Source organism: Salmo trutta, chromosome 35, assembly GCF_901001165.1.
Source record: "Salmo trutta chromosome 35, fSalTru1.1, whole genome shotgun sequence".
Lineage (NCBI taxonomy): Eukaryota > Metazoa > Chordata > Actinopteri > Salmoniformes > Salmonidae > Salmo > Salmo trutta.
In genome coordinates, this window is record NC_042991.1 from 30656883 (window position 1) to 30684455 (window position 27573).

Consider the following 27573-nt stretch of genomic DNA (forward strand, 5'->3'; position numbering starts at 1 on the left):
ACAACCACAGGTGGGGAAACACACCCAACGAAGTCGCCACACACAGGGAAATAAACGTAACACACGGAGGAGAAACCTCTACTCCTAAATCAACTACAACGGTACAACACGACCGTGAGAAAAAAACCCTGTGGCGTAAACCCGCAGCCCTATCGTAGCAACATCAGCAAATAATCCCCCACAAAGAATAGCAGGCAGTGGGGGTTAATAAACCCACCGAAATTAACTAATAGGATACAGGTGTAAAACAAAACAGACAGGCACAAACGAAAAGGAAAAATTGATCGGTGGCAGCTAGTAGGCCGGCGACGACGACCGCCGAGCGCCGCCCGAACAGGGAGAGGAGCTACCTTCTGTGGAAGTCGTGACAGTAACGTAGTAGGCTATACCAGCATTTTGAAGATTGTGTACATTATTTGTGAGTGTTTTTTTTTTAATTTATTACATCAACAGTGACTGAAAGGGATTTACAAGAAAGTGAGCCTCAGCAAAGTTCTACCCAACACATAGTATTGTAAGACACGTGCCAACCGAGACACGTGCCAACCGAGTTTTCGCTTCTCCCTTGTACTTGATTGATGTATTAAGGTCACTGATTAGTAATGAATTCCCTTCACCTGGTTTTCAAGGTCTCAATTAAAAATTTAAAATTCTAACTCAGCAAACACTATGACCTCCATGGAATGAGTTTGCTGCTGGAGGTCTCTAATAGTAGCATTAGAATGTCTTGTAGGATTACATGTGTTGTAGCTAGCTAAACCACACACATTAGAAAGACAACATTCTGCCAGGAATCCCTTTTTAAATGGTGTCTGCCTTGGGTGTAAATGAAGTTGTTTGTCTCAGGCTTGTAAAGAATGACCCATCCCATATATACAGTATCTCATCTCCTCCAAGCCGCTCTGTGGCATGAGGGATAAATAGGTTGCTGACACCAAGACAGGAAGACAACTCAATGCTCCTGAGATTGACTCTAACAAGGTTCAACAACAGCAATGTTCTATTTTTATACAATGTTTCTCAATCTAGCAGTGGTAGTGTTGTGATGGTAAGGGCTTGTTGTCCGGGTCATAAACTACTGAGGAGCATACTGAAATTAATCACTCAATCCTATCCAAATCAAATCACATTTTATTTGTCACATACACATGTTTAGCAGATGTTATTGCGGGTGTAGCGAAATGCTTGTGTTTCTAGCTCCAACGGTGCAGTAATATCTAACAATTTACACCAATACACACAATACACACAACATAAAAGTAAAATAATGGAATTAAGGAATATATAAATATTAGGGTGAGCAATTTATTTTATTTATTTTTTATTTTATTTAACCTTTATTTATCTAGGCAAGCAATGTCGGAGTGGCATAGATTAAAACACAGTAGAATATAATACATGAAATACATGAGATGAGTAAAGCATCTGAAGTCTACAGTGGCTTGCGAAAGTATTCACATCCTTTGGCATTTTTCCTATTTTGTTGCCTTACAACCTGGAATTAAAATAGATTTTTGGGGGGGTTTGTATCATTTCATTTACACAACATGCCTACCACTTTGAAGATGCAAAATGTTTTTTTATTGTGAAACAAACAAGAAATAAGACAAAAAAACTGAAAACTTGAGTGTGCATAACTATTCACCCCTCCAAAGTCAATACTTTGTAGAGCCACCTTTTGCAGCAATTACAGCTGCAAGTCTCTTGGGGTATCTCTCTATAAGCTTGGTACATCTAGCCACTTGGATTTTTTCCCATTCTTCAAGGCAAAACTGCTCCAGCCATTTCAAGTAGGATGGGTTCCGCTGGTGTTGTAATGAGGTGCGTACTGGCGGCAGAGAAGTCAGGCGCAGGAGAGCGAAAACTGATTTACATTGGTGTCGTTTTAATAAACATAAAACCACCGTCAACAGAACAATACATGAAATGGGTCAAACAAAACCCGGTAAATACCAGCATACCGTGCACAAGCACTACAAGAAACAATTACGGACAAGGACATGGGGGGGAACAGAGGGTTAAATACACAACATGTAATTGATGGAATTGGAACCAGGTGTGATGGAAGACAAGACAAAACCAATGAAAAATGAAAAGCGGTGGCTAGAAGGTCGGCGATGTCGACCGCCAAATGCCGCCGAAACAAGGAGAGGGACCAACTGGTCACTCTCCATCTCCACCCCTGAGGTGGAAATGCGATACCCTAGGAAGGAGACGGACTGCTGGAAGAACAGACATTTCTCAGCCTTGACATACAGGTCATGCTCCAACAGGCGACCAAGCACCCTGCGCACCAGGGACACATGCTCAGCGCGTGTAGCGGAGTATATCAGAACGTCATCAATATACACCACCACACCCTGCCGTGCAGGTCCCTGGAAATCTCGTCTACAAAGGTTTGGAAGACTGATGGCGCATTCACCAACCCGTACGGCATGACGAGGTACTCATAGTGCCCTGGGGTGGTACTGAAAGCCGTCTTCCACTCGTCTCCCTCTCGGGTACCCACCAGGTTGTAAGCGCTCCTGAGATCTAGTTTGGTGAAGAAGCGCGCCCCGTGCATTGACTCAATCACTGTGGCTATGAGTGGTAGCGGGTAACTATACCTCACAGTGATCTGGTTCAGACCCCGATAGTAAATACACGGGCGCAGACCCCCTCCTTCTTCTTCACAAAAAAGAAACTCGAGGAGGCAGGTGAAGTGGAGGACCAAATGTACCCCTGACGCAGGGATTCGGAGACATATGTTTCCATAGCCTCAGTCTCCGCCTGTGAGAGGGGATACACGTGACTCCTGGGAAGTGCAGCGTCTACCAGGAGATTTATCACACAATCGCCCCGTCGATGTCGTCCCAGTCTCAAATATCTGGAAGACTGAAACAGGTTTCCCTCAAGAATTTCCCTGTATTTAGGGCCATCCATCATTCCTTAAATTCTGACCAATTTCCCAGTCCCTGCCGATGAAAAACATCCCCACAGGATGGTATTCTCGGGGTGATGAGCGGTGTTGGGTTTGCGCCAGACATAGCGATGGACAAAAAGCTCAATTTTAGTCTCATCTGACCAAAGTACCTTCTTCCATATGTTTGGGGAGTCTCCCACATGCCTTTTGGCAAACACCAAATGTGTTTGCTTATTTTTTTCTTTAAGCAATGGCTTTTTTCTGGCCATTCTTCCGTAAAGCCCAGCTCTGTGGAGTGTATGGCTTTAAGTGGTCCTATGGACAGAAACTCCAATCTCCGCTGTGGAGCTTTGCAGGTCCTTCAGGGTTATCTTTGGTCTCTTTTTTGCCTCTCCTTGGCCGGTCTGTGAGTTTTGGTGGGCGGCCCTCTCTTGGCAGGTTTGTTGTGGTGCCATATTCTTTCCATGTTTTAATAATGGATTTAAATTGTGCTCCGTGGGATGTTCAAAGTTTCAGATATTTTTTTAGAACCCAACCCTGATCTGTACTTCTCCACAACTTTGTCCCTGACCTGTTTGGAGAGCTCCTTGGTCTTCATGGTGCCGCTTGCTTGGTGGTGCCCCTTGCTTAGTGGTGTTGCAGACTCTGGGGCCTTTCAGAACAGAGATCATGTGAGATCTGAGATCTGAGATCATGTGACAGATCATGTGACACTTAGCTTGCACACAGGTTGCACACAGGTGGACGTTATTTAACTAATTATGTGACTTCTGAAGGTAATTGGTTGCATCAGATCTTATTTAGGGGCTTCATAGCAAAAGGGGTGAATACATATGCACGCACCACTTAAGTTTGAGATTTTTTTTATTTTTGGAAACATAATTTATTTTTCACTTCAATTTGGACTATTTTGTGTATGTCCATTACATGAAATCCAAATAAAAATCTATTTAAATTACAGGTTGTATTGCAACAAAATAGGAAAAATGCCAAGGAGGATGAAAACTTTTGCAAGGCACTGTATGTATAAGGGGCAGCAGCCTCTAAGGTGCAGGGTTGCGTAACCGGGTGGAAGCCACCTAGTGATGGATATTTAAGAGTCTGTTGGCCTTGAGATAGAAGCGGGTTTTTAGTCTCTCGGTCCCAGCTTTGATGCACCTGTACTGACCTCGCCTTCTGGATGATAGCGGGGTGAACAAGCAGTGGCTCGGGAGGTTGTTGTCCTTGATGATCTTTTTAGCCTTCCTGTGACATCGTGTGCTGTAGGTGTCCTGGAGGGCAGGTAGTTTGCCCCCGGTGATGCGTTGAGCAGATCACACCACCCTCTGGAGAGCCCTGTAGTTGCGGGTGGTGCAGTTATTGTACCAGGAGGTGATACAGCTCTACAGGATGCTCTCAATTGTGCATCTGTTAAAGTTTGTGAGTGTTTTAGGTGCAAGCCAAATTTCTTCAGCCTCCTGAGGTTTAAGATGTGCTGTTGCGCCTTCTTCACCATACTGTCTGTGTGGGTGGACCATTTCAGATTGTCAGTGATGTATACGCTGAGTAACTTGAAGCTGGCCCTATCCCGTTATCCTTTGTGGGTAACGGGATATACATTTTTGGACAATTACATGCAAGAACTTGTATAAAAATATAAAGTTCTTGGGTTGACTGGGAAAAAATAGACAGTCTGGTCCCTGGTTACATGCTCCAAATGAAGAGAAAGTGATAGACAGCAAGGGACATGTGTATGTCAGTTTCACCTCCTTTCATCCCACAATGCAATGGGTAAAAAGCACGTAACCCTTCAATTGGGACACAAATGACAGACTGTCCTCTTGGAACAAGCGATTCTTCAGTTTGGGGTTGAAACTGGCAGCAAAGAAGACGATATATTTACACAAAACAACCCAACAGCCTTCCATAATCAATCTTCCAGTCTTGACTGTGCAACCTCTGCCAAAAGCACAAAAGCCCATGTCAGAGTTGGATGGAACTCATGGAATAGGATGATGCAGTGAGTCTCTCTCACTGTGAACACACAGGGTCTGGAGGCTTGCCTATGGGGCCAAAGGTCCCCAGGGGAGGGTAAGGGTTGTTATGGTTACTGACCATGCTCCATTTGGACCAAGTCACCACTGCACTGAGTCATTCCTTGGTAAAAACAACCACTTCATGTCAGTACACTGAAGATGGTCCTACATCCCCATCTACTAGCCGCATGACACCGCACCAATAGGGGTTGGATTTTATCTACAGAGGAGTAAAACATCTTCTTCGGCGTCTCTATGCCTAAAGCAGACAGTTTGCTTCCTTTTTGGCAGCCAGCTTGTTGAATGCGTGTAGTGATATTTTGCTGTAAAAATATTTGCTCCTTGGACAGATTTGCTGACATCTTGAAATAATCCAAAGGCATGCTGGAAGACATAACAGAAAAACAACCCCCTCCTTGATCTCAAGCCCAGGTAGTGTTCTCTGCAACTTTAGTAGGCATCTGAAAAAAATGAAGGTTGACACAGTATGATGACGAGGGACCATACTGTCTCCAGACCTGGTTTCAAATAGTATTTGAGATCTTCAGCTTGACTGTTGCAATGGAACCAATAAAAAAGGACTAAAAAGTGTAAACCCCGTAAACCTGGCACTCCAGACAGACTGGAGCAAACCAGGTCTGACTGTGTCATGCCAGATGGACAAACCTTAGCATCAGAGAAAGTGTATGAAACAAATAGAAACACATTTGCCGTAAAACATTAGGAACACCTGCTCTTTCCATGACATAGACAGAGCCAGGTGAATCCAGGTGAAAGCTATGACCTCTTATTGAAGACACCTGTTAAATCAGTGTAGATGAAGAGGAGTAGACAGGTTAAAGAAGGATTTTTAAGCCTTGAGACAACTGAGACGTGGATTGTGTTTGTGTGCCGTTTAGAGGGTGAATGGGCATGACAAAATATTTAAGTGCCTTTGAATAAGGTATGGTAGTAGGTGCCAGGCGCACCGGTTGTATCAAGATCTGCAACGCTGCTGGGTTTTTCACACACAACAGTTTCCCGTGTGTATCAAGAATGATCCACCACCCAAAGGACATCCAGCCAACTTAACACAACTGTGGGAAGCATTGGAGTCAACACGGGCCAGCATCTGGAATGCCCCAACGAATTGAGGCAAGTGCAACCTATGAATACTATACTACACTATCCTATATTATACCACTACACTATCCTATACTATGCTACATATACTACACTATACTATACTACATATTCTACACTGTACTATACTACATATACTACACTATCCTATATTATACCACTACACTATCCTATACTATACTACGCTACATATTCTACACTGTACTATACTACATATACTACACTATCCTATATTATACCACTACACTATCCTATACTATACTACGCTACATATACTACACTATACTATACTACATATTCTACACTATACTACGCTACATATACTACACTATCCTATATTATACCACTACACTATCCTATACTATACTACGCTACATATACTACACTGTACTATACTACATATACTACACTGTACTATACTACATATACTACACTATACTATACCACACTATACTACACTACATATACTACTCTATCCTACGCTACTACACTATACTATACTACCATACTGTCCTATACTATATTACGCTACATATACTACCCTATCCTATACTACTACACTATACTACACTACTACACTATACTATACTGTACTATACTATACTACACTACATACACTACACTATTCTATGCTGCTACTACACTATAATATACTACACTATACTATGCTATACTATACCATACTACACCACATATACTACACCATCCTATACTACTACACTATACCATACTACTACACTATACTACTACACTATACCACTACACTATACTATAATACTCTATACTTCAATACATATACTACGCTATCCTATACTATACTACACTGCATATACTTCACTATAATATACTAGGCTATACTAAACTACACTACATATACTACACTGCACTATAGTATACTACTACACTATATACTACTACAGTATACTATGCTATACTATACTATATGCACTACACTATACTGTACTGCTACACTATACTATACTACACTATACTGCACTACATATACTACACTATACTACGTTTGATATACTACACAATACTGTATTATACTACTACACTATACTGCACTATACTATACTGCTCTAAACTATACTACATATGCTACACTATACGGCGCCAGGTAGCCTAGTGCTTAGAGTGTTAGAGTGTTAGACTAGTAACCGAAAGGTTGCTAAATCAAATCCCCGAGCTGACAAGGTAGAAATCTGTAATTCTGCCCCTGAACAAGGTAGTTAACCCATTGTCCCTAGGCCATCATTGAAAATAAGAATTTGTTCTTAACTGACTTGCCTAGTTAAATAAAGTTAACATTGTTTTACTGTACTACATGACATATCCTATACTATGCTACATATACTACACTATACCACACTATGCTACATTATACAGTGCAAAATATACTACACTATACTACTATGCTACATATGCCACACTATGTTGCACTATACTATGCTATATTACACAATACAATACTACACAACTTATGAAAATGGACAGAGTGAATGTAGAGAGGACACAGAGCCCATGCACTCAACTGACAACTCATCAGGAGGGGGTGGTCAGTGAAAAGGAGAGGAGAAATGAAGGAAGGTTTGGAGGATAAAAAGAAGTGGATGATCGTTAAGACTGGCCAAGAACAACATGAGGAGAACGTGGGAGCTTCGGGGAACATTACTAAGCAGAACTGGCTAAAGCCGTCGTAGCTCACTTTAGCCTGCAGGCCTGCAGACAGATATAGATATGGTTGGGAAGTAGGAACACGTGTATTGCCATGCTCATGGGTGGTAGCATGTGTTTGTTGGAGGAGGTGATCATCTTAGGTATGGATGGAGGGAAGAGAGGAAAGAAGGATGAGGAGGCTCATCTGGGAGTAATTATTACTCCCTGTTGCTATGTCCCTTCTCTTTCCACCCCTCCTCCTTCTCTCACTCTCCTTCTCCCTCTCTGGCTGGGCGCAGGCAGGGGCAGTGCGTGTTTGTACATATCTAAAAGGAAGGGTAATGATTGGCTGGTTAGCACTGGGGCCCAGACCAAACAGCTCTACTCTAGATTTATGAGCTAGGCCAATCAGCGTGTCTACATCTTACGGCCATAATATCTACTGCCCTCCCTTCCCCTATATCCACCTCTCCCAACTATAATTTATAGCACCCATTTTATCTCAGCAAGCTTGTCTCTTTAGAAAATAAACAACATAGAGCTAACTTCCAGATAGTTTTTAAAATTTGTATTAATCTCAGCTGGTTAGGAAGAGTGTTATTCCAACTCTCAATCAGCTTTTATTTGTATTAGTACCTTTCTACGGTAATTTGTCAAGTTGAAAGGTCTTGTCGGGGTGGTGCAGTGAAACTGGTTAGCCTTTGGCATATTTTGTGTTACCATTATGACCAAATGGCATTCAATTACATCACATGAATGAGTGGTAGCTCTTTATTGTATGTAAAATAAATTACGAGGTATTTACACATTAAATGATAAATGGTGAAATGACTTACTTGTTTCTTTTTGATTAATTTAAACAAACACATTTTGGTAACAGCAATGTTTTACCACACAGTTTAGATGACCAGGTTAACAGTAAAATAAAGTGTTACCCAATGATCTGTCATAGTTATTTCACTGATAATTCACAAAATAGCATCCACAATTTTTTTCCCTTGAGGCCACCCGTTCTTAGCCAAATAATGATCACACTGAATAAAAAAAAGTAATAATTGCCAGGCCAACTGGGCTAAAGATGGACCAGCCCGTCTAAAATTTACCCGAACTTTCAGCCTGCAGCTCTCTGGGGTCTGACAGTTTTATCACGGGTGTCCCCATGCCTCACTTAACACAGTAAAGCAGTTTACACAAGGAAGTGATTATTGCTCAATAGCTGAAAGAGGAAAAGGTCAACTACCCATGAATACCAAACAGTAAAAGTAGGCCCATTCCATCACACAAGGTTTCCATTCTTGGACTTCACAGTTTCGATGTTGTGGGAATGTTTTGTTGCTACCACCCCACCCTTTACTGCTGTCATAGTTTGTACAGTATGCATTGGTAATTGTTTAGACATAGAAATGTGAACATAGAAAGTCTGAGTCACTGGTTTTCTCTCCATTAGCCACTCTACATTTGTTCCAAACCAACAGCAACAACAATTGTGTCCATCAAACCCAATTATTTATTTGTGCATGGCTACTTTAATAGTACCAAATAAAAATTATGCTTTGATTCTGCATGGACCTGTGCAAGGTGCTTGCGAATCCTTGCTAAATACCCATCTGTGTAAATTGTTCATTTGCCGTAGGTAAACAAAGCGTGAGTTGTCCAGAGAGGCAAATATGATAATTGTTTGTGGATTACGGGGATGTGGGAGGCAGCTTGGCAGGGACTGTGAGTACACGAGTAGGAAAAGCTTCGCTCAAACACAGCCAGTGTCTTCAAACAACTGGGATTAGCTGGGATGCTAATGCTAACAGTGCAAAGGGAAAATACTAACATTATGCTAATAGTGCTAATGCTATGGGCCCTGGTTAAAAGTAGCACACTACATAGAATAGGGTGCATTCTGAGACACACTCTGTCACTGTTTAAGCCCTTCGCTCCTATGGGCCCTAGTCAAAGTAGTGCACTAGGGAAGAGGGTGCAATTTGGGATGTATCCTGTCACTCCCTTAGCACTTCCCTCCCCAGCGACGTACTGAGGGGCTGGTCTCCAGGGAACGGGCGGTCTGTCTGTCTGGGCTGGAATGGGACATGTGTATAGAGGTGTGTGAGCAGGCTTTGTGTCATTGAGACAGGCGAGAGGGGCCTTTGTGCTCTTAACCAGAGAGGAGGGACAGAACAGATTGAGCCTTTAGAAGTGCAACCGACCACCATGAGGGCAGGCTACAAAGGAGGGTGTGTGTGTGTGTGTTTCTGTGTGTTTGTGTCTGTGTGAATGTGTATGTGTATGTGTGTGTGTGTATGTGTGTGTATGTGTATATGTGTGTGTGTGTGTGTGTGGGTGAGATTGAGTATTTGAGCGGGTGTATATGCAGCCTGGTATGTGTGTATTTCTGTGTCTGTGTTTGTGGACGTATACGCGTCTGCCTTTGAATGTATACGCAAGCGCATGCATGCCTTCTTGTGTGTGTGTGTGTGTGTGAGCACATGTGTGCGGACGTGCATACCTTGTTGCTTGTGTGTGTGTGCGTTAGCATGAGCTATCCAGATTGTGATACAGGTCAGCAGGCCAATGGCTCTCCCCCATCTGTCCCTCCTATGGTATTACTCCCAGTCTCCCAGGTCGGTTGCTTGGTCGGTTGCTTGGTCGGTTGCTTGGTCGGTTCCTTGGTTGGTTGCTTGGTCGGTTCTTCTCCTGTGTGTGAACTAATCTCACTCCAATACCCTGTCTGTGTCCCAAATGGTACCCTATTCCCTAAGCAGTGCACTACTTTTGACCAGGGCCCTTGGTACCCTATTCCCAAAGCAGTGCATTACTTTTGACCATGGCCCATGGTACCCTATTCTCTAAGCAGTGCACTACTTTTGACCAGGGCCCATGGTACCCTATTCTCTAAGCAGTGCACTACTTTTGACCAGGGCCTGTGGTGGTAGTGTAGTACACAGGGAAAATGGGGCCATTTGGGACACAGACCCTGTGATCCAGCATCCTCTGATTCGCTCCTTCAAGACACTTATCCCCCCTGCACAACAAAACACACAGAGCTGGGGGGGGGGGGGGCAATCACTGACAGACAGATTGGACAGATTGGGTCAGAGAGAGGTGGAGAAATGGAGAGACACATGGATAGACAGATTGAGACAGAGAGAGGTGGAGAATGGAGAGACACATGGATAGACAGACTGAGACAGAGGTGGAGAAATGGAGAGACACATGGATAGACAGACTGAGACAGAGGTGGAGAAATGGAGAGACACATGGATAGACAGATTGGGTCAGAGAGAGGTGGAGAAATGGAGAGACACGTGGATAGACAGATTGAGACAGAGAGAGGTGGAGAAATGGAGAGACACATGGATAGACAGACTGAGACAGAGAGAGGTGGAGAATGGAGAGACACATGGATAGACAGATTGAGACAGAGAGAGGTGGAGAATGGAGAGACACGTGGATAGACAGACTGAGACAGAGAGAGGTGGAGAATGGAGAGACACATGGATAGACAGATTGAGACAGAGAGAGGTGGAGAAATGGAGAGACACATGGATAGACAGATTGAGACAGAGAGAGGTGGAGAAATGGAGAGACACATGGATAGACAGATTGAGACAGAGAGAGGTGGAGAAATGGAGAGACATGGATAGACAGATTGGGTCAGAGAGAGGTGGAGAAATGGAGAGACACATGGATAGACAGATTGGGACAGAGAGAGGTGGAGAAATGGAGAGACAGACTGAGACAGAGAGAGGTGGAGAAATGGAGAGACACATGGATAGACAGATTGAGACAGAGAGAGGTGGAGAAATGGAGAGACACATGGATAGACAGATTGAGACAGAGAGAGGTGGAGAAATGGAGAGACACATGGATAGACAGATTGAGACAGAGAGAGGTGGAGAAATGGTGAGACAGATTGGGACAGAGAGAGGTGGAGAATGGAGAGACACGTGGATAGACAGACTGAGACAGAGAGAGGTGGAGAATGGAGAGACACATGGATAGACAGATTGGGACAGAGAGAGGTGGAGAAATGGAGAGACACATGGATAGACAGATTGAGACAGAGAGAGGTGGAGAAATGGAGAGACACATGGATAGACAGATTGAGACAGAGAGAGGTGGAGAAATGGAGAGACATGGATAGACAGATTGGGTCAGAGAGAGGTGGAGAAATGGAGAGACACATGGATAGACAGATTGGGACAGAGAGAGGTGGAGAAATGGATAGACAGACTGAGACAGAGAGAGGTGGAGAAATGGAGAGACACATGGATAGACAGATTGAGACAGAGAGAGGTGGAGAAATGGAGAGACACATGGATAGACAGATTGAGACAGAGAGAGGTGGAGAAATGGAGAGACACATGGATAGACAGATTGAGACAGAGAGAGGTGGAGAAATGGTGAGACAGATTGGGACAGAGAGAGGTGGAGAAATGGAGAGACACATGGATAGACAGATTGGGACAGAGAGAGGTGGAGAATTGGAGAGACAGATTGGGACAGAGAGAGGTGGAGAGACACATGGATATTTTATTTTATTTTACCTTTATTTAACTAGGCAAGTCAGTTAAGAACAAATTCTTATTTACAATGACAGCCTAGGAACAGTGGGTTAACTGCCTTGTTCAGGGGCAGAACGACAGATTTGTACCTTGTCAGCTCGGGGATTCAAACTTGCAACCTTTCAGCTACTAGTCCAATGCTCTAACCACTAGGCTACCCTGCCGCCCTAGCGGCAACGCAGCCTAGTGGTTAGAAGGACAGAAGCAGGATGCATCAGAAATATGTCCCCAGTATCTTTTTGTGTAGCACCCTGAACTACACAGACACAAGCAGAATGGACATGTACCCTAACAACGTAGGGATTGTGTACATTTTTCGGAAACATTTTCTGTGGTCACTTGTGAGCACTGGTCATTTCAGAAATCATCCTCCCAGACATCCCAAGATGCTTAAAGACATGTTTTGTGTATTGTGTGTGTGTGTGTGTGTGTGTGTGTGTGTGTGTGTGTGTGTGTGTGTGTGTGTGTGGAGAGCATCTATGTCATGGAACAGACCGCTCTCCTCCACCATCATCCCCCTGTTTCCTATCTTTCTATCTTCTCTCTATCTCTCTCTCTCTCTCTCTCTCCCTCTTTCTCCCCCCCTCTCTCTCTCAATTCAATTTCAATTGAATTTCAATTTTCAATTTAAGGGGGCTTTATTGGCATGGGAAACATGTCAAAGCAAGTGAAATAGATAATAAACAAAAGTGAAATAAACAGTAAAAAATTAACAGTAAACATTACGATCACAAAAGTTCCAAAAGAATAAAGACATTTCAAATGTCATATTATGTCTATATACAGTGTATAACGATGTGCAAATAGTTAAAGTACAAAAGGGAAAATAAATGTATCTCTCTCTCTCTCTTGCCCATCTCCCCCTCTCCTCTCTCTCTCTCTCTCTTGCCCATCTCCCCCTCTCCTCTCTCTCTCTCTCTCTTGCCCATCTCCCCCTCTCCTCTCTCTCTCTCTCTCTCTCTCTTGCCCATCTCCCCCTCTCCTCTCTCTCTCTCTCTTGCCCATCTCCCTCTCTCCTCTCTCTCTCTCTCTTGCCCATCTCCCCCTCTCCTCTCTCTCTCTCTCTCTCTCTTGCCCATCTCCCCCTCTCCTCTCTCTCTCTCTCTCTCTCTCTTGCCCATCTCCCCCTCCCCTCTCTCTCTCGCTCTCCGCTGTTCTCCGTCTGTCATAGCGGCCATCCTCCGGCTTCTGTGTAAACAAACACACGAGTGGCGGCGGTGAGTCAGACAGCACCGACACAGGGCTATTTGCTTTGGTTGCTCTCGAGTGGGAGGAACGTTTTCTTAAGAGGCAAAAAGAGGTCTGGGCCTCCGAGGAGAGCCCACAAAACCAATATTTATCCTCCTTTCTCCAGCGACTCAGGCCCCTTTTCCATTCCTCCTCTTTACCCCCAAGTGAGGGATGGGGATGGAAAAAAGAGGAAGACGGAGGGAGGGAGGGATGGAAAGGAGGAAGAGGGAGAGATGGGAGGGTGGTCTGTCTGTGGACCTGGTGGGGTTTTCCCAGAGCATCACGTTGTCATGGGAAAGGAATATGAGGTACAACTCTTAGTATAGGCACTGATACAGTACTGAAGAAATTAGGCCTAATCAATCAAATCAATCAAATGTATTTATAAAGGCCTTTTTACATCATAACAGGTCAGAGTTAAATACATTTGTCAAACGAATACAATTTGGCTCAAACGAAAATGATGGTGCATTCTCAATAAAGCAAGAACGAAATGAATCTTGACGTTTGCACCTTTGGGACTATTCCATTGGTTCCATTGTACCGGGCAAACTAAATCAAACAATATTCAAGTAGTTACGGTGTTAGTAAAAAGTGACATCCAATTGAAACACTATGTTGTAAAACTCTATGTTGAGTGTAGATCAGCATTCAGAGGGCTTGGGTTAAATGTGGAAGACACATTTCAGATGAATGCATTTAATTGTACAACTGACTAGGTATCCCCCTTTCCATTTCCTTTCGTACTCTGAGACACTTGATACATATAGGGCCTCAGATAATTTGTGCAGCACGATTACAAAAATGACAACCTGGAATGTCACCATTCTCTTGACTTGCTAAGATGGTATAGCCTGCTGTAGGACAACTGTTCACAGTGGTGGTGGGATCATATGTTCTCTCCAGAGGGCAGAGGAGGCCTGTTGGGTATCACCACTCCCCGTCAATGAGGAAAAGCCATTGATTTACACTACTATAATCAGCCGGTGTGTCTATCCTCGCCATTCCTCACTTTGACCAATCAATCAAAAGAATGCTCAGTCACCAACGTACAGCAGGGTCGTGTTCATTAGGAAGAAGAAAACAAGTGCTTCTTATTGGATGAGTTCAGATAGTACCTCCCCTTTTTCTTCTGTTTTGTGCCTATTGAACGTGACCCAACCAATCAGGTGACCCATTGGGCTAGGAAGGCTGACTGTCACATTCGAAGTAAAAGAAAAAATAACTTGATATCATTTGGAATACTATGTGTTGCTTCTTCTCGCAACTTTATTTCCCTTCTATATCCTGCCATGCTCCCACAAAGCCACAAAGCCTCCATGTTTCGCTAATGCGATTGAGCAGAAATCAGCGGACATACCCGTCCCTCCAATGTAGTCATTAGGGACTAAAACTGAGTCTGAATTTAAAGTGTATCTCGCCTGCTCTCCCCTCCCATAAATATGCACATGTTTGACTGAGAGGTCACATAGGAAGATGGGAGCCCGGGTGGAGATATATTCACTTCCTGGAGCGAGGCGATGCAGCAGGGGGCCTCAGCCAATCATGCGTCAGCGTGGAGACATTCTCCGACGCATGCTGCCGCACATCGGAGATGAACAATAAAGAAGCAGAGATGACCGGTTGGACAGGACGTGTGTGTGTGTACATAGAGTCATGTTCCCCATGGAGATATATTCTATCTTTCCACACTACGGAGCCGAGCCGTACTGGGCTGGCTTTGGTTACTCATCCACCGTAGTTGCTGTACCCGTGCTGAAAAGGACAAGACACAATGGAGTGGAAAGGTTATATGATGTGAACTGGAGAGTAGTCCATCCTTCCTGTGCCTCATGGCAGCCTTGGTTCTCTTGTTCTTCCTTTATTGTTATAGACCAGAAATGAGGAATACAGTGACTACGAAAGGCTGTCTATTGAGCTACAGACGTCCCTGGAATTGAAATAAGCCATCTATACCCGTCGCACTATTTCAGCCGAAGTTGTAAATATGAGGTGTTCATTAAACTAAATAGCAACAATCAAGACATATAATAATATGGTATAATATATGCCATTTAGCAGATGTTTAAATCCCGAGTGACTTACAGCCAAGCGTGCATACATTTTAAGTCTACCACTCCCATTTTATAATATGATAGGTCTATTGGGGCGGCAGCGTAGCCTAGTGGTTAGAGCATTGAACTAGTAACTGAAAAGGTTGCAAGTTCAAATCCCTGAGCTGACAAGGTAAAACTCTGCTGTCATTGAAAATAAGAATTTGTTCTTAACTGACTTGCCTAGTTAAATAAAGGTAAAATAATGTACTGTTGATTAAGCTGTCCCTAATGCTCCCAAGCAATATTTGTTTTTTAGGCAATACAACTGTTAGATGACATAAACCAAAAATGTATTCTGATCCAGTAAGAGATACTTGGTCAAGCAGAGAGCTGTCATTATGGCTAAAGCAGAGAGCTGTCATTATGGCTAAAGCAGAGAGCTGTCATTATGGCTAGATCACCAGTAGTGCTCTAACGCCACCCGGTGGTGCTTTGATGCAACTTGCACATATATTTTAACCACTAGATGTCTCTTCAGATTCATGCTAGTGTTGCTGATCACAGAAAGGCAACATGCCAAGATGCTAGGAAAGATAACACTTTTAACAAGGTGGTGTGGTGCTGTGTGGCTCAGTTGTGGCTAAGTCGTGGGTTCAATTCCCTTTTAGGGATTACACATACATACAAAAAGGTAGCTGCTTTGAATGAAAGCATCTTATTTTTTTTGCAAACACTTTGACATCTATAAAGTATTTACTGAGAGGTTAGGGTCTAAAATAACATCAGTTTCTTATCAGTGTGCGTGCATGCAAATACGTGTGTGTATGTGTGTGTGTGTGTGTATGTGTATGTGTGTGTGTGTATATGGGGAGGGTGGGGTAAGACAGAGCGGAGAGAGAGAGAGCGAGGAAGAGAGAGAGAGGAAGAGAGAGAGGTACTGTAGGGGTGAATTAGTGAATAAGTGTCTTGATAAGATGATAGTCCAGTCAGACTCACTCTGGACCCAGAAAGAGTGTCATATAATTACAGTTTTTAATCATCACTCTTTCATGTGCTCCTTTCATCCCATAGAGCCAGTGATAAACCCTGGCACATTCACACTGAGTGAGGGAGTGAGAGCATGCGTGAGTGAGTGCGTGTGTGCGTGAGTGGGCGTGTGCGTGGGAGCATGTGCATGAGTGTGTATCAGCACATGTGTGCATGTGCAAGAGGGTGTAAACTATCATTGAATACATGCATTATATACACACTGTACTTCACATTCACTATACAGTATATATACAAAAGTATTTGGACACCCCTTCAAATGAGTTGATTCGGCTATTTCAGCCACACTCGTTGCTGACAGATGTATAAAATCGAGCACACAGCCATTCAATCTCCATAGACAAACATTGTCAGTATAATGGCCTTACTGAAGAGCTCAGTGACTTTCAACGTGGCACCATCATAGGACGGACAATCAGTTCTGAACAGTCAGTTCGTAAAATTTCTGCCTTGCGAGAGCTGCCCCGGTCCACTGTAAGTGCTGTTATTGTGTGGAAAAATCTAGGAGCAACAACGGCTCAGCCGCAAAGTGGTAGGCCACACAAGGTCTTCCCTGTGGCTCAGTTGGTAGAGCATGGTGTTTGCAATGCCAGCATGGTGGGTGCAATGATAGGGTTGTGGGTTCAGTTCCCGTGGGGGGGCCAGAACAAAAAAATGCATGAAATGAAATGTATGCATTCAATACTGTAAGTTGCTCTGGATAAGAGTGTCTGCTAAATGACTAAAATGTAAGTTCACAGAATGGGACTGCTGAAGTGTGTAATAATTGCCTGTCCTTGGTTGCAACACTTACAACCAAATTCCAAACTGCCTCTGGAAGCAACATCTGCACAATAACTGTTTGTCTGGAGCTTCATGAATTGGGTTTCATGGCTGAGCATCCTGCCAAGTGTAGGCTGGAGTGCTGTAAAGCTCGCTGCCATTGGACTCTGGAGCAGTGGAAATGTGTTCACTGGAGTGATGAATCACACTGAACCATCTGGCAGATGAATCTGGGTTTGGTGGAGGCCAGGAGAATGCTACCTGCCCCATTGCATAGTGCCAACTATAACATTTGGTGGAGGAATAATGGTCTGGGGTTGTTAGGCCCCTTAGTTCCAATGAAGGGAACTCAATGCCACAGCATACAATGATGATTCTGTGTGTTGTGTCTTTGGCATCATTAAACTGAAGACATGTTTATCAAATAACTTTCTGTAATTATTATTACGTGATTAAACTGATTAATCGTGTAACTGTAATTAACTAGGAGGTCGGGGCACCAAGGAAAATATTCAGATTACAAAGTTATAATTTTCCTAATATAACTTTCAGATATTATAATATCTGATCCATGAGTCCTCTGATTAATGATATGTTAGTTTACCTCACGTCAGTCTCATTCCAAACGTCGTAAATTGCTGGTTATCTGCACGAACCCTGGCTAACAAGTTGAATCCGCAATACAAAATTGGGTTTATTTATTTACTAACTAAATAATTCACAGAAATGCAAAACAAACAGATATGGTTACAAGGAAATGATAGAAGAATGTGCCCTGGTGGGCTAAACCGGCATGGAGGCTTCTTACACAAAGAAAAGGGTGTTGGGCTTGAATGAAAGAGCGGGAAGACTGAGGAACACAGAAACTGCAGCTCTGCCATCGTAAATACATTATCGTATGCATTCTAAATCACCGGCCATTTGGAAAAGGAAAATGCAATATATATTTACTCTGAGCTGCGCTTCGGTAGGTTGGTCGTAGATGCTGGCCGGGTTGGCCAACAGAGATCTTCCTGTCCTCGGAAGAATGTCTCTGGTGGTAAACGGGATACGTTGTAGTATCTTCGTCGTGTGTTAGCCTGGCTACGCCGTCCGTCCTTTCCTAGCCCACGTCTACGGCGGCCGCTGCTAACTCAACGGCTAGGAAGTATCACTTCTGTAGTGAATAAGTTCAAAGTTCATACCATTCACAACCAAAGCTCACGCTGAGGTTGGCTTAGTTCTGTACTTGACATGTGTGTCCTTTTAACGCAGAGGCTACAGACCTCACGTACCCGGAACTGCTGGTTACATTGTGTCATTGTCTTATATAGTGGCGAGGGGAGAAGGGTGTGTTTCATCGTTTATAACCCCTGTCTCTTCACAGGGGCGGGCCACTGATCAAGCAGGGCACTTTCCTTATGAAAACCCAATTCTCTCATTTGGGTGCTAAAATTACATTTAATCTGCTAACAAACAGTTTCAATATCAAACATTTAAATTGCACAACAATTCCATGTGAATTTGATAACTAGAATGTGTATACTTTCCCAGGTACAGTTTATGTCGTCCTGTCATCAGTCATAATGTCTCAGATGACAACCGAACTGGCATCCATACTCATTAAGTTCCAACGCATATTTCCAACTGGTTCTATTACCGAAATATGGTTCCTTTCCCCCAACTTGTTTGATGTTCCCAGACTCTCTATGTTTAACAAAGGCTATTCAAGAGTCCTTCAGTAGGGTCAGAGAGAGAGGGAAGGGAGAAAGGTATTTATGGGGGGTCATAAACCTTACCCACAGGCCAACGTCATGACAGTGCTTCCAACTTTGTGGCAACAGTTTGGGGAAGGCCCTTTCCTGTTTCAGCATGACAATGCCTCCATGCACAAAGCGAGGTCCATACAGAAATTATCTGTCAAGATCAGTGTGGAAGAACTTGATTAACCTGCACAAATCCCTGACCTCAACCCCATCGAACTCCCAGAAGAGTGAAGTCTGTTATAGCAGCAAAGGGGGGACCAACTCCACATTAACGTCCATGATTTTTTAAATTAACATGTTCATTCAAGAAATCCCCCACATTTTAATTACTGGTACTTCTTCATATCCAACCTCGTCTCATTGGGTTAATGAGCAAGAGCTGGGTTGAGTCCCGAATGGCACCCTATTCCTTACAGACCCCTATGGGCTCTGGTCAAAACGCAGTGCACTGTATAGGGAATAGGGTGCCATTTGGGACGTCCACATAGATACGTCGACAGCCCTCCTTGGCAGTTTGCATATTCATCCGATCGGTTTAGCCAAAGAGGTCATTGAGGAACGCTTGGTTGTCCAGGGTTACAGGTTGCTTCCAGAACTCATTAAATGGGCTGTCTGCCGTGTGCCAAGTTCTCCGGTCGAGCCGGAGTCAGAGATAGAACACAGCGGCATCATTAAGGAATTCCATCCATCATGGTCGCCACAGTGACATTAGGATATATAATAGAACACCTCTGACAATGCAATATTGCGGCCAAGCAGAGAGTGAGAGATCTCCTTTTACAAGGGTTAGAGGAAAGAGAGAGAGAAAGAGAGAGATCTCCTGTTACAGGGGTTAGAGGAGAGAGAGAGAGAGAGAGAGAGAGAGAGAGAGAGAGAGAGAGAGAGAGAGAGAGAGATCTGTTACAGGGGTTAGAGGAAAGAGAGAGAGAGAGAGAGTTGTTTGCCAAGTCCCTAAAGGATGTAGCACTTGGTAGACAAACACCCCATGCTGTACTGGACAGAGGAGCACCCAGAGACCCCTGCCAGACAACTGCACCACCAAGGAGCCCCAGGCCCCTTCAACGCCACACCAGACCCAGTGCACCCCACAGGCCCCACCCACCCCCAGAGCATCACCACTTCCATCGGCTTAGCCAGACCAGACCGGGCCCAGCCTATTATCCCGCACCAGACCACCACCCCTACCAGACCAGAGAGGAAGTCCCACGGCCCAGACCTGGCCCCCCTCCACCTCACAGGGCCCAACAGCAGGACCAGCGCAGCTACGCGGAGGTCGTCAGAGGACAGGAGAACCCTGTAGGATTAAGTGAGATTAAACAGCTCCTCCAATACATCTGCACTAAACTGCACTAAACACACACGGACGCATACACACACACCACACACACACACACACACCTATTGTACTAGAATTTACTTGTTCAATGAATAGGAATATTTAACAGAATAAATGTTAGCTGATATCCTGTTTATCTCACTCTTAACAACTTATTAGTTAATCGTTACTGTATTTCTGACTGCTATTCTTTCTTTTTGCAACATGAAATCACTATCAGTTAGCATGTGGAACATTCAGGGTCTAAACTCATCAACCTTTGGTCTGAAGAGTTTAGCACTGGAGTTCAACAAAAATCTGAAAGATGTTGACGTCATCATTCTGCAGGAGACATGGTGTAAGGCTGACGTTGTCACTCACTGTCCCACAGGCTACAGAGAGGTCATTGTGCCATCACAGAAACACAGCTCTGTCAATAGAGGCTGAGACTCTGGAGGATTGATCATTTGGTACAAATCCGAACTACAAAATCTAATTGATCCCCTCAAAATTGGCAAATACCACATTTGGTTAAAACTAAAAAAAGAACTTGTACTGACAGAAAAAGATGTGTTCCTTTGCGCAATATATATCCCCCCCTCAGAATCCCCATATTACTCAGAGGAGATCTTCCCCACCCTCGAGGAAGAGACGTGCCATTTCCAGGCCCAGGGAAATGTGCTCATCTGTGGGGACACAAATGCGCGCACAGGAACACTACCTGATCTAACGAGCACATGAGGGGACAGCTTTATTACAGGCCATACTGTTTCTAACTATCTTAATCTTCCCCATAGAAACAACAGTGACAGCACCGTCAACAAAAACGGAAGGGATCTTTTACAGCTCTGTAGAAGCCTGGGTCTGTACTTTGTCAATGGTAGGTTACGGGGGGACTCTTTGGGGAGATTCACCTACTGCTCACCTCTTGGCCACAGTACAGTAGACTATATGATCACAGACATGGACCCTTTCTCTCTCAGCTCATTCACTGTCAAGCCACTAACACCTCTGTCTGATCACAGCCAAATTACGTTGTTTCTCAAAAGAACAGACCTGGAAACAACCACACATTCACAGCCCAGTAAGCTGTACAACATCAGAAATTCATACAGATGGGCCCAAAACAGCACAGAAGAATACCAGAAAGCAACCTGGAACCAAAATATCCAAACACTCTTAGATAACTTTCTGGATACCACATTCACTCACAGTAAAGAAGGCATCAATCTAGCAGTACGAAACATCAACTATATATTCAGGCAAACGGCAAAAGAAGCACAATTGAAATTGATAAAAAACAAAACTAAAAAAATCACAGATGACAACTGGTTTGATGCAGATTGTAAAATTATAAGGAAAAAACTTAGAACACTATCCAACCAAAAGTACAGAGACCCAAATAATGGTGAATTACGCCTTCATTACTGTGAGACTTTAAAACTCTATAAACGTACACTCAGAACCAAAAAAGCACAGTACAACAGCAAGCAGCTGACACGAATTGAGGAGTCCATAAACACAAACAACTTTTGGCAAAATTGGAAAAAACGAAAAAAATCTAAACAAGAGGAATTAGCGATACAAAATGGTGACATATGGACAACCCATTTCAAAACACTCTACAACACCGTTCAAATTGACACAAACGCAGAACAACGCCAAATCCATGAGAAGTTGAATGGATTAGAAAAAGCTATAAAGGACAATCAAAACCCATTGGACTCCCCAATTACTGACCAGGAGCTCTATAAGAAACTTCAGGCTCTCAAATTTAAAAAAGCCTGCGGACCTGATGGCATCCTAAATGAGATGCTCAAACTCAGTAGTGCAAAATTTCAATTGGCTATATTAAAACTGTTTCATTTGATCCTGAGTGTAGGTTATTTCCCTGACATCTGGAATCAAGGACTCATAACCCCAATCTTTAAGAATGGAGACAAATTTGACCCTAACAATTACAGAGGCATTTGTGTGAACAGTAACCTGGGGAAGGTTTTCTGTAGTATCATCAATGTAAGAGTTCTAAACTTCCTTAATAAGCACAATGTCTTGAGTAAAAGCCAAATTGGATTTATACCAAAACATCGCACAACTGATCATATTTACACCTTACACACCCTGATAGATAAACATGTCCACCAAAATAATACCAAAATATACACTTGCTTTATCGACTTCCAAAAAGCATTTGATTCTATTTGGCATAGAGGACTGTTCTACAAAGTTATTGAAAGTGGTGTAGGGGGTAAAACATATGACATAATTAAATCAATGTATACTGGCAATACGTGCAGCATTAAAATTGGTAAGAAAAGAACAGAATTCTTTAACCAGGGGCGGGGCCTTCGTCAGGGTTGCAATCTGAGCCCTGCACTCTTCAATATTTACATTAACGAATTGGCCACTATTCTAGAAAAATCCTCAGCCCCTGGTGTTAGTCTCCACAATTCAGAAGTTAAATGCCTACTCTTCGCAGATGACCTATGCCTGCTGTCACCCACAGCACCTGGCCTACAGCAGAGCCTGGACCTGCTAGAGCAGTACTGCCAGACCTGGGCCCTGGCAGTAAACCACAAAAATACTAAAATAATGATTTTCCAGAGAAGATCCAGATCTCAGGGAATTAGACCAAAGTTCTCAATTGGTACAAAATATATAGAGTACTGTACACACTACAATTACTTAGGTTTAAAAATAAGCTCAACTGGACACCTTAATGAGGCAGTGAATGAACTGAGAGAGAAAGCACGCAGGGCATTCTACGCCATTAAAAAGCAAATTCAAATTGAAATACCTATTAAAATTTGGCTAAAACTAATTGAATATGTCATTGAACCAATTGCACTTTATGGCAGCGAGGTGTGGGGTCCACTTGCAAAACAAGATTTCATCAAATGGGACAAACACCCCATTGAAACCCTACATGCAGAGTTATGTAAGATTCTCCTACGTGTCCAGAGTAAAACTACAAACAATGAATGCAGGGCAGAATTAGGCCAATATCCACTAATAAAAAAACTCAAAAAAGAGCAATTAAGTTTTGGAAACATCTAAAATACAGTGACCCACTCTCATATCATTACCAAGCCCTGCAATGCCAAGAGCTGAGCAAAGAAAAGAGTCCCCTCATCCAGCTGGTCCTGGGGCTGAGTTCACAAACCTGTTCTACTAACACACTGAAGCCTCAGGACCAGAACATCCAATCAATCAGAATAAACCAAATTACAACACAGTCAAAACAAAACTACATTGCTTATTGGGAAACACAAGCACAAACACAAAGCAAAATGCAGTGCTATCTGGCCCTAAATCGACAGTACACTATGGCTAAATATTTGACCATGGTTACTGATCAAAACCTTAGAAAAACCTTGACAAAGTACAGGCTCAGTGAGCACAGCCTTGCTATTGAGAAGGGTAGACACAGGAACACCTGGCTCCCTGTAGAGGAAAGGCTGTGCAACCACTGCACAACAGCAGAACCTGAGACGGAGCTGCATTTCCTGACAAAATGTCAAAAATATAAAACAATTAGAGAGTGTAATTTTCCCCAAATTTGAAACCCTTATTCAAGGTTTCAAAGACCTCTCTGATGAGGATAGGCTACCCATCCTGTTGGGGGAGGACGCAGAGAGCTGTGGGTTGGCAGCGCACTACATTGCTGCCTGCCATAAGTTGAGGGACAGTGTCTGACAGACCAATAAACCTGCACATGTCCTCAACTGTATGATCATTGTTATTGTTGAATGTATGGTTATATTGACCGTTGGTTATTGTTGTTACTGTTGTCCCGTTGACAATTTTTGATTCTCATTTTTATTTATTTCTATATTGTAAATATCCAAAGTAAGCTTTGGCAATATGTACATTGTTACGTCATGCCAATAAAGCGAATTGAATTGAATTGAATTGAATTGAGAGAGAGAGAGAGAGAGAGAGAGATCTGTTACAGGGGTTAGAGGAAAGAGATATCTCCTGTTACAGGGGTTAGAGGAAAGAGAGAGAGAGAGAGAGAGAGAGAGAGATCTGTTACAGGGGTTAGAGGAAAGAGAGATCTCCTGTTACAGGGGTTAGAGGAAAGAGAGAGAGAGAGAGAGAGATCTCCTTTTACAAGGGTTAGAGGAAAGAGAGAGAGAGAGAGAGATCTGTTACAGGGGTTAGAGGAGAGAGAGAGAGATCTGTTACAGGGGTTAGAGGAGAGCGATAGAGATCTCCTGTTACAGGGGTTAGAGGAGAGCGATAGAGATCTCCTGTTACAGGGGTTAGAGGAGAGAGAGAGAGATCTGTTACAGGGGTTAGAGGAGAGAGAGAGATCTGTTACAGGGGTTAGAGGAGAGCGATAGAGATCTCCTGTTACAGGGGTTAGAGGAGAGCGATAGAGATCTCCTGTTACAGGGGTTAGAGGAGAGAGAGAGATCTGTTACAGGGGTTAGAGGAGAGAGAGAGATCTGTTACAGGGGTTAGAGGAGAGAGAGAGATCTGTTACAGGGGTTAGAGGAGAGAGAGAGAGATATGTTACAGGGGTTAGAGGAGAGAGATAGAGATCTCCTGTTACAGGGGTTAGAGGAGAGAGAGAGAGAGAGAGAGAGAGAGAGAGAGAGAGAGAGAGTGTATGTGTGTGTGTGTGCGTGCGTGCACATGTCTGTTTACAAATTTGTGTGTCATTTTCACTTAAAACAAACAGAACAAATCTTTCCCTCTCAGTGCTTACCCCTGTGTTTTGCTATAAGGGAACATTATGTTCCCTAATGTCAAATACTGCATTCATGTGCTACTCTAAATAAAACCCTGCAGCCTCAGGCAGTGACTCAACCCTCAACCCAGGGACCTGAATGTGGATCATTGTGCACACGGCAGGGGGCTGATTGATAACGCTAAAGCATTGTATCTGCTGCTAGTTATAGCTCAGCCTGAAGACACAGCTGCCTTTTTGGGTGTACTCTGAGGACCTCGCCTTTCAAACACACTAGCGACGATGGGTAGACAAACAAATCCATCGCTGCGTGTTCGGTAAACAAACGGCCTACGAAAGAAATGTATCCCGAGGAGAAGAATCTATTTTGACCTCTGTGTAAACTCCCCTAGTTTTATTTAGATATTCCCAAAGGTATTCCTGAAAAGCAGGGAAACTGGAGAAATATGAGGTTGGCATACAGTAATTAGTTTTTGCTCCTCACGTGCACACATGCACATAGAGCCAATCCCCGTTTTTTTTATTCAGCACCTTGTCTTTTTCTTTGAACTGCGTCTCTCTTTTCAGTCCCCCTAAAAAAACGATTAACTCCCCAGGAGGGTTGGCCCTCTCTGCTATAGACTATGAGGTTAGCTACTCAGGAGGGTTGGCCATCTCTGCTTTAGACTATGAGGTTAACTACCCAGGAGGGTTGGCCGTCTCTGCTATAGACTATGAGGTTAACTACCCAGGAGGGTTGGCCATCTCTGCTATAGACTATGAGGTTAACTACCCAGGACGGTTGGCCATCTCTGCTATAGACTATGAGGTTAACTACCCAGGACGGTTGGCCATCTCTGCTATAGACTATGAGATTAACTACCCAGGAGGGTTGGCCGTCTCTGCTATAGACTATGAGGTTAACTACCCAGGACGGTTGGCCATCTCTGCTTTAGACTATGAGATTAACTACCCAGGAGGGTTGGCCGTCTCTGCTATAGACTATGAGGTTAACTACCCAGGAGGGTTGGCCGTCTCTGCTTTAGACTATGAGGTTAACTACCCAGGAGGGTTGGCCATCTCTGCTATAGACTATGAGGTTAACTACCCAGGAGGGTTGGCCGTCTCTGCTATAGACTATGAGGTTAACTACCCAAGAGGGTTGGCCGTCTCTGCTTTAGACTATGAGGTTAACTACCCAGGAGGGTTGGCCGTCTCTGCTATAGACTATGAGATTAACTACCCAGGAGGGTTGGCCGTCTCTGCTATAGACTATGAGGTTAACTACCCAGGAGGGTTGGCCGTCTCTGCTTTAGACTATGAGGTTAACTACCCAGGAGGGTTGGCCATCTCTGCTATAGACTATGAGGTTAACTACCCAGGAGGGTTGGCCGTCTCTGCTATAGACTATGAGGTTAACTACCCAGGAGGGTTGGCCGTCTCTGCTATAGACTATGAATATATGCCATTTAGCAGATATGTTACGTACAGGAGGTCCCGGGAATCAAACCCACTATCCTGGCATTGCAAGCACCATGCTGCCAACTGAGCTACAGAGGACCACTATGAGATATGTGAGCGAACACTTTGATTGACAAGTGATCTGAGGGTTCCTTGTGCACCATTATCATAGAGAGTAGACTCTACCTGTACGCTAGTATTGGTTACTCTTAACAGTTGGTGAAAAGAAAATTACACCCAGAGGGAGAAGAGAAGAGTAAAAAAGTAGCAAAAAGTTGACGTTGTTTCTTCTTGAAAAACAAGGCAATGCTGCCATCTCGCAAGGTTGCACATCGTCACGGTTGCCACAGTAACACCAGTCCCCACGGAGAAGGTTCTGTCTCGATCCCGGAGGCCAGCATTTGATTGATTGGTTGTCATGATGCATGAAGAAAGTTGACGAGCGGGAGTCTCTCTGACAGACGCACTTCACACAGCAGAGAGAGAGAGGGAGAGGGAGGGAGAGAGAGAGAGAGAGAGAGATGTAGGGTATTTACACAGACCTGAGTGAAATATCAATGCCTTTCCAACATACACTGAGACACACACACACGTTTTTCTATCCTCGTGGGGACCTAAAATTGATATCCATTTAAAGTCCTATTTTCGCTAACCCATAAACCTAAACCTAACCCTTACCAAACTCTTACCCTAACCTTAGACTCTAAACCTAACCTTAACCCTAAACCTAACGCCTAAACCTAACCCCAACCATAATTGTAATCCCAGCTCTAATTGTAACCCTAACCCTAAACTTAACCCCTAAGCTTAAAATAGGGATAATTTGACTTGCTTTCTATCCTTGTGGGTACCTTTCCCCACTAGAATAGAAGAACAAGACCACACACACACACACACACACACACACACACACACACACACACACACACACACACACACACACACACACACACACACACACACACATACACACACACATTCCTTCGGAATAGCCAAAGACTGAGACTGAGTTCCAAATGCCTCCTTATTCCATAGTGAATTTCAAAAA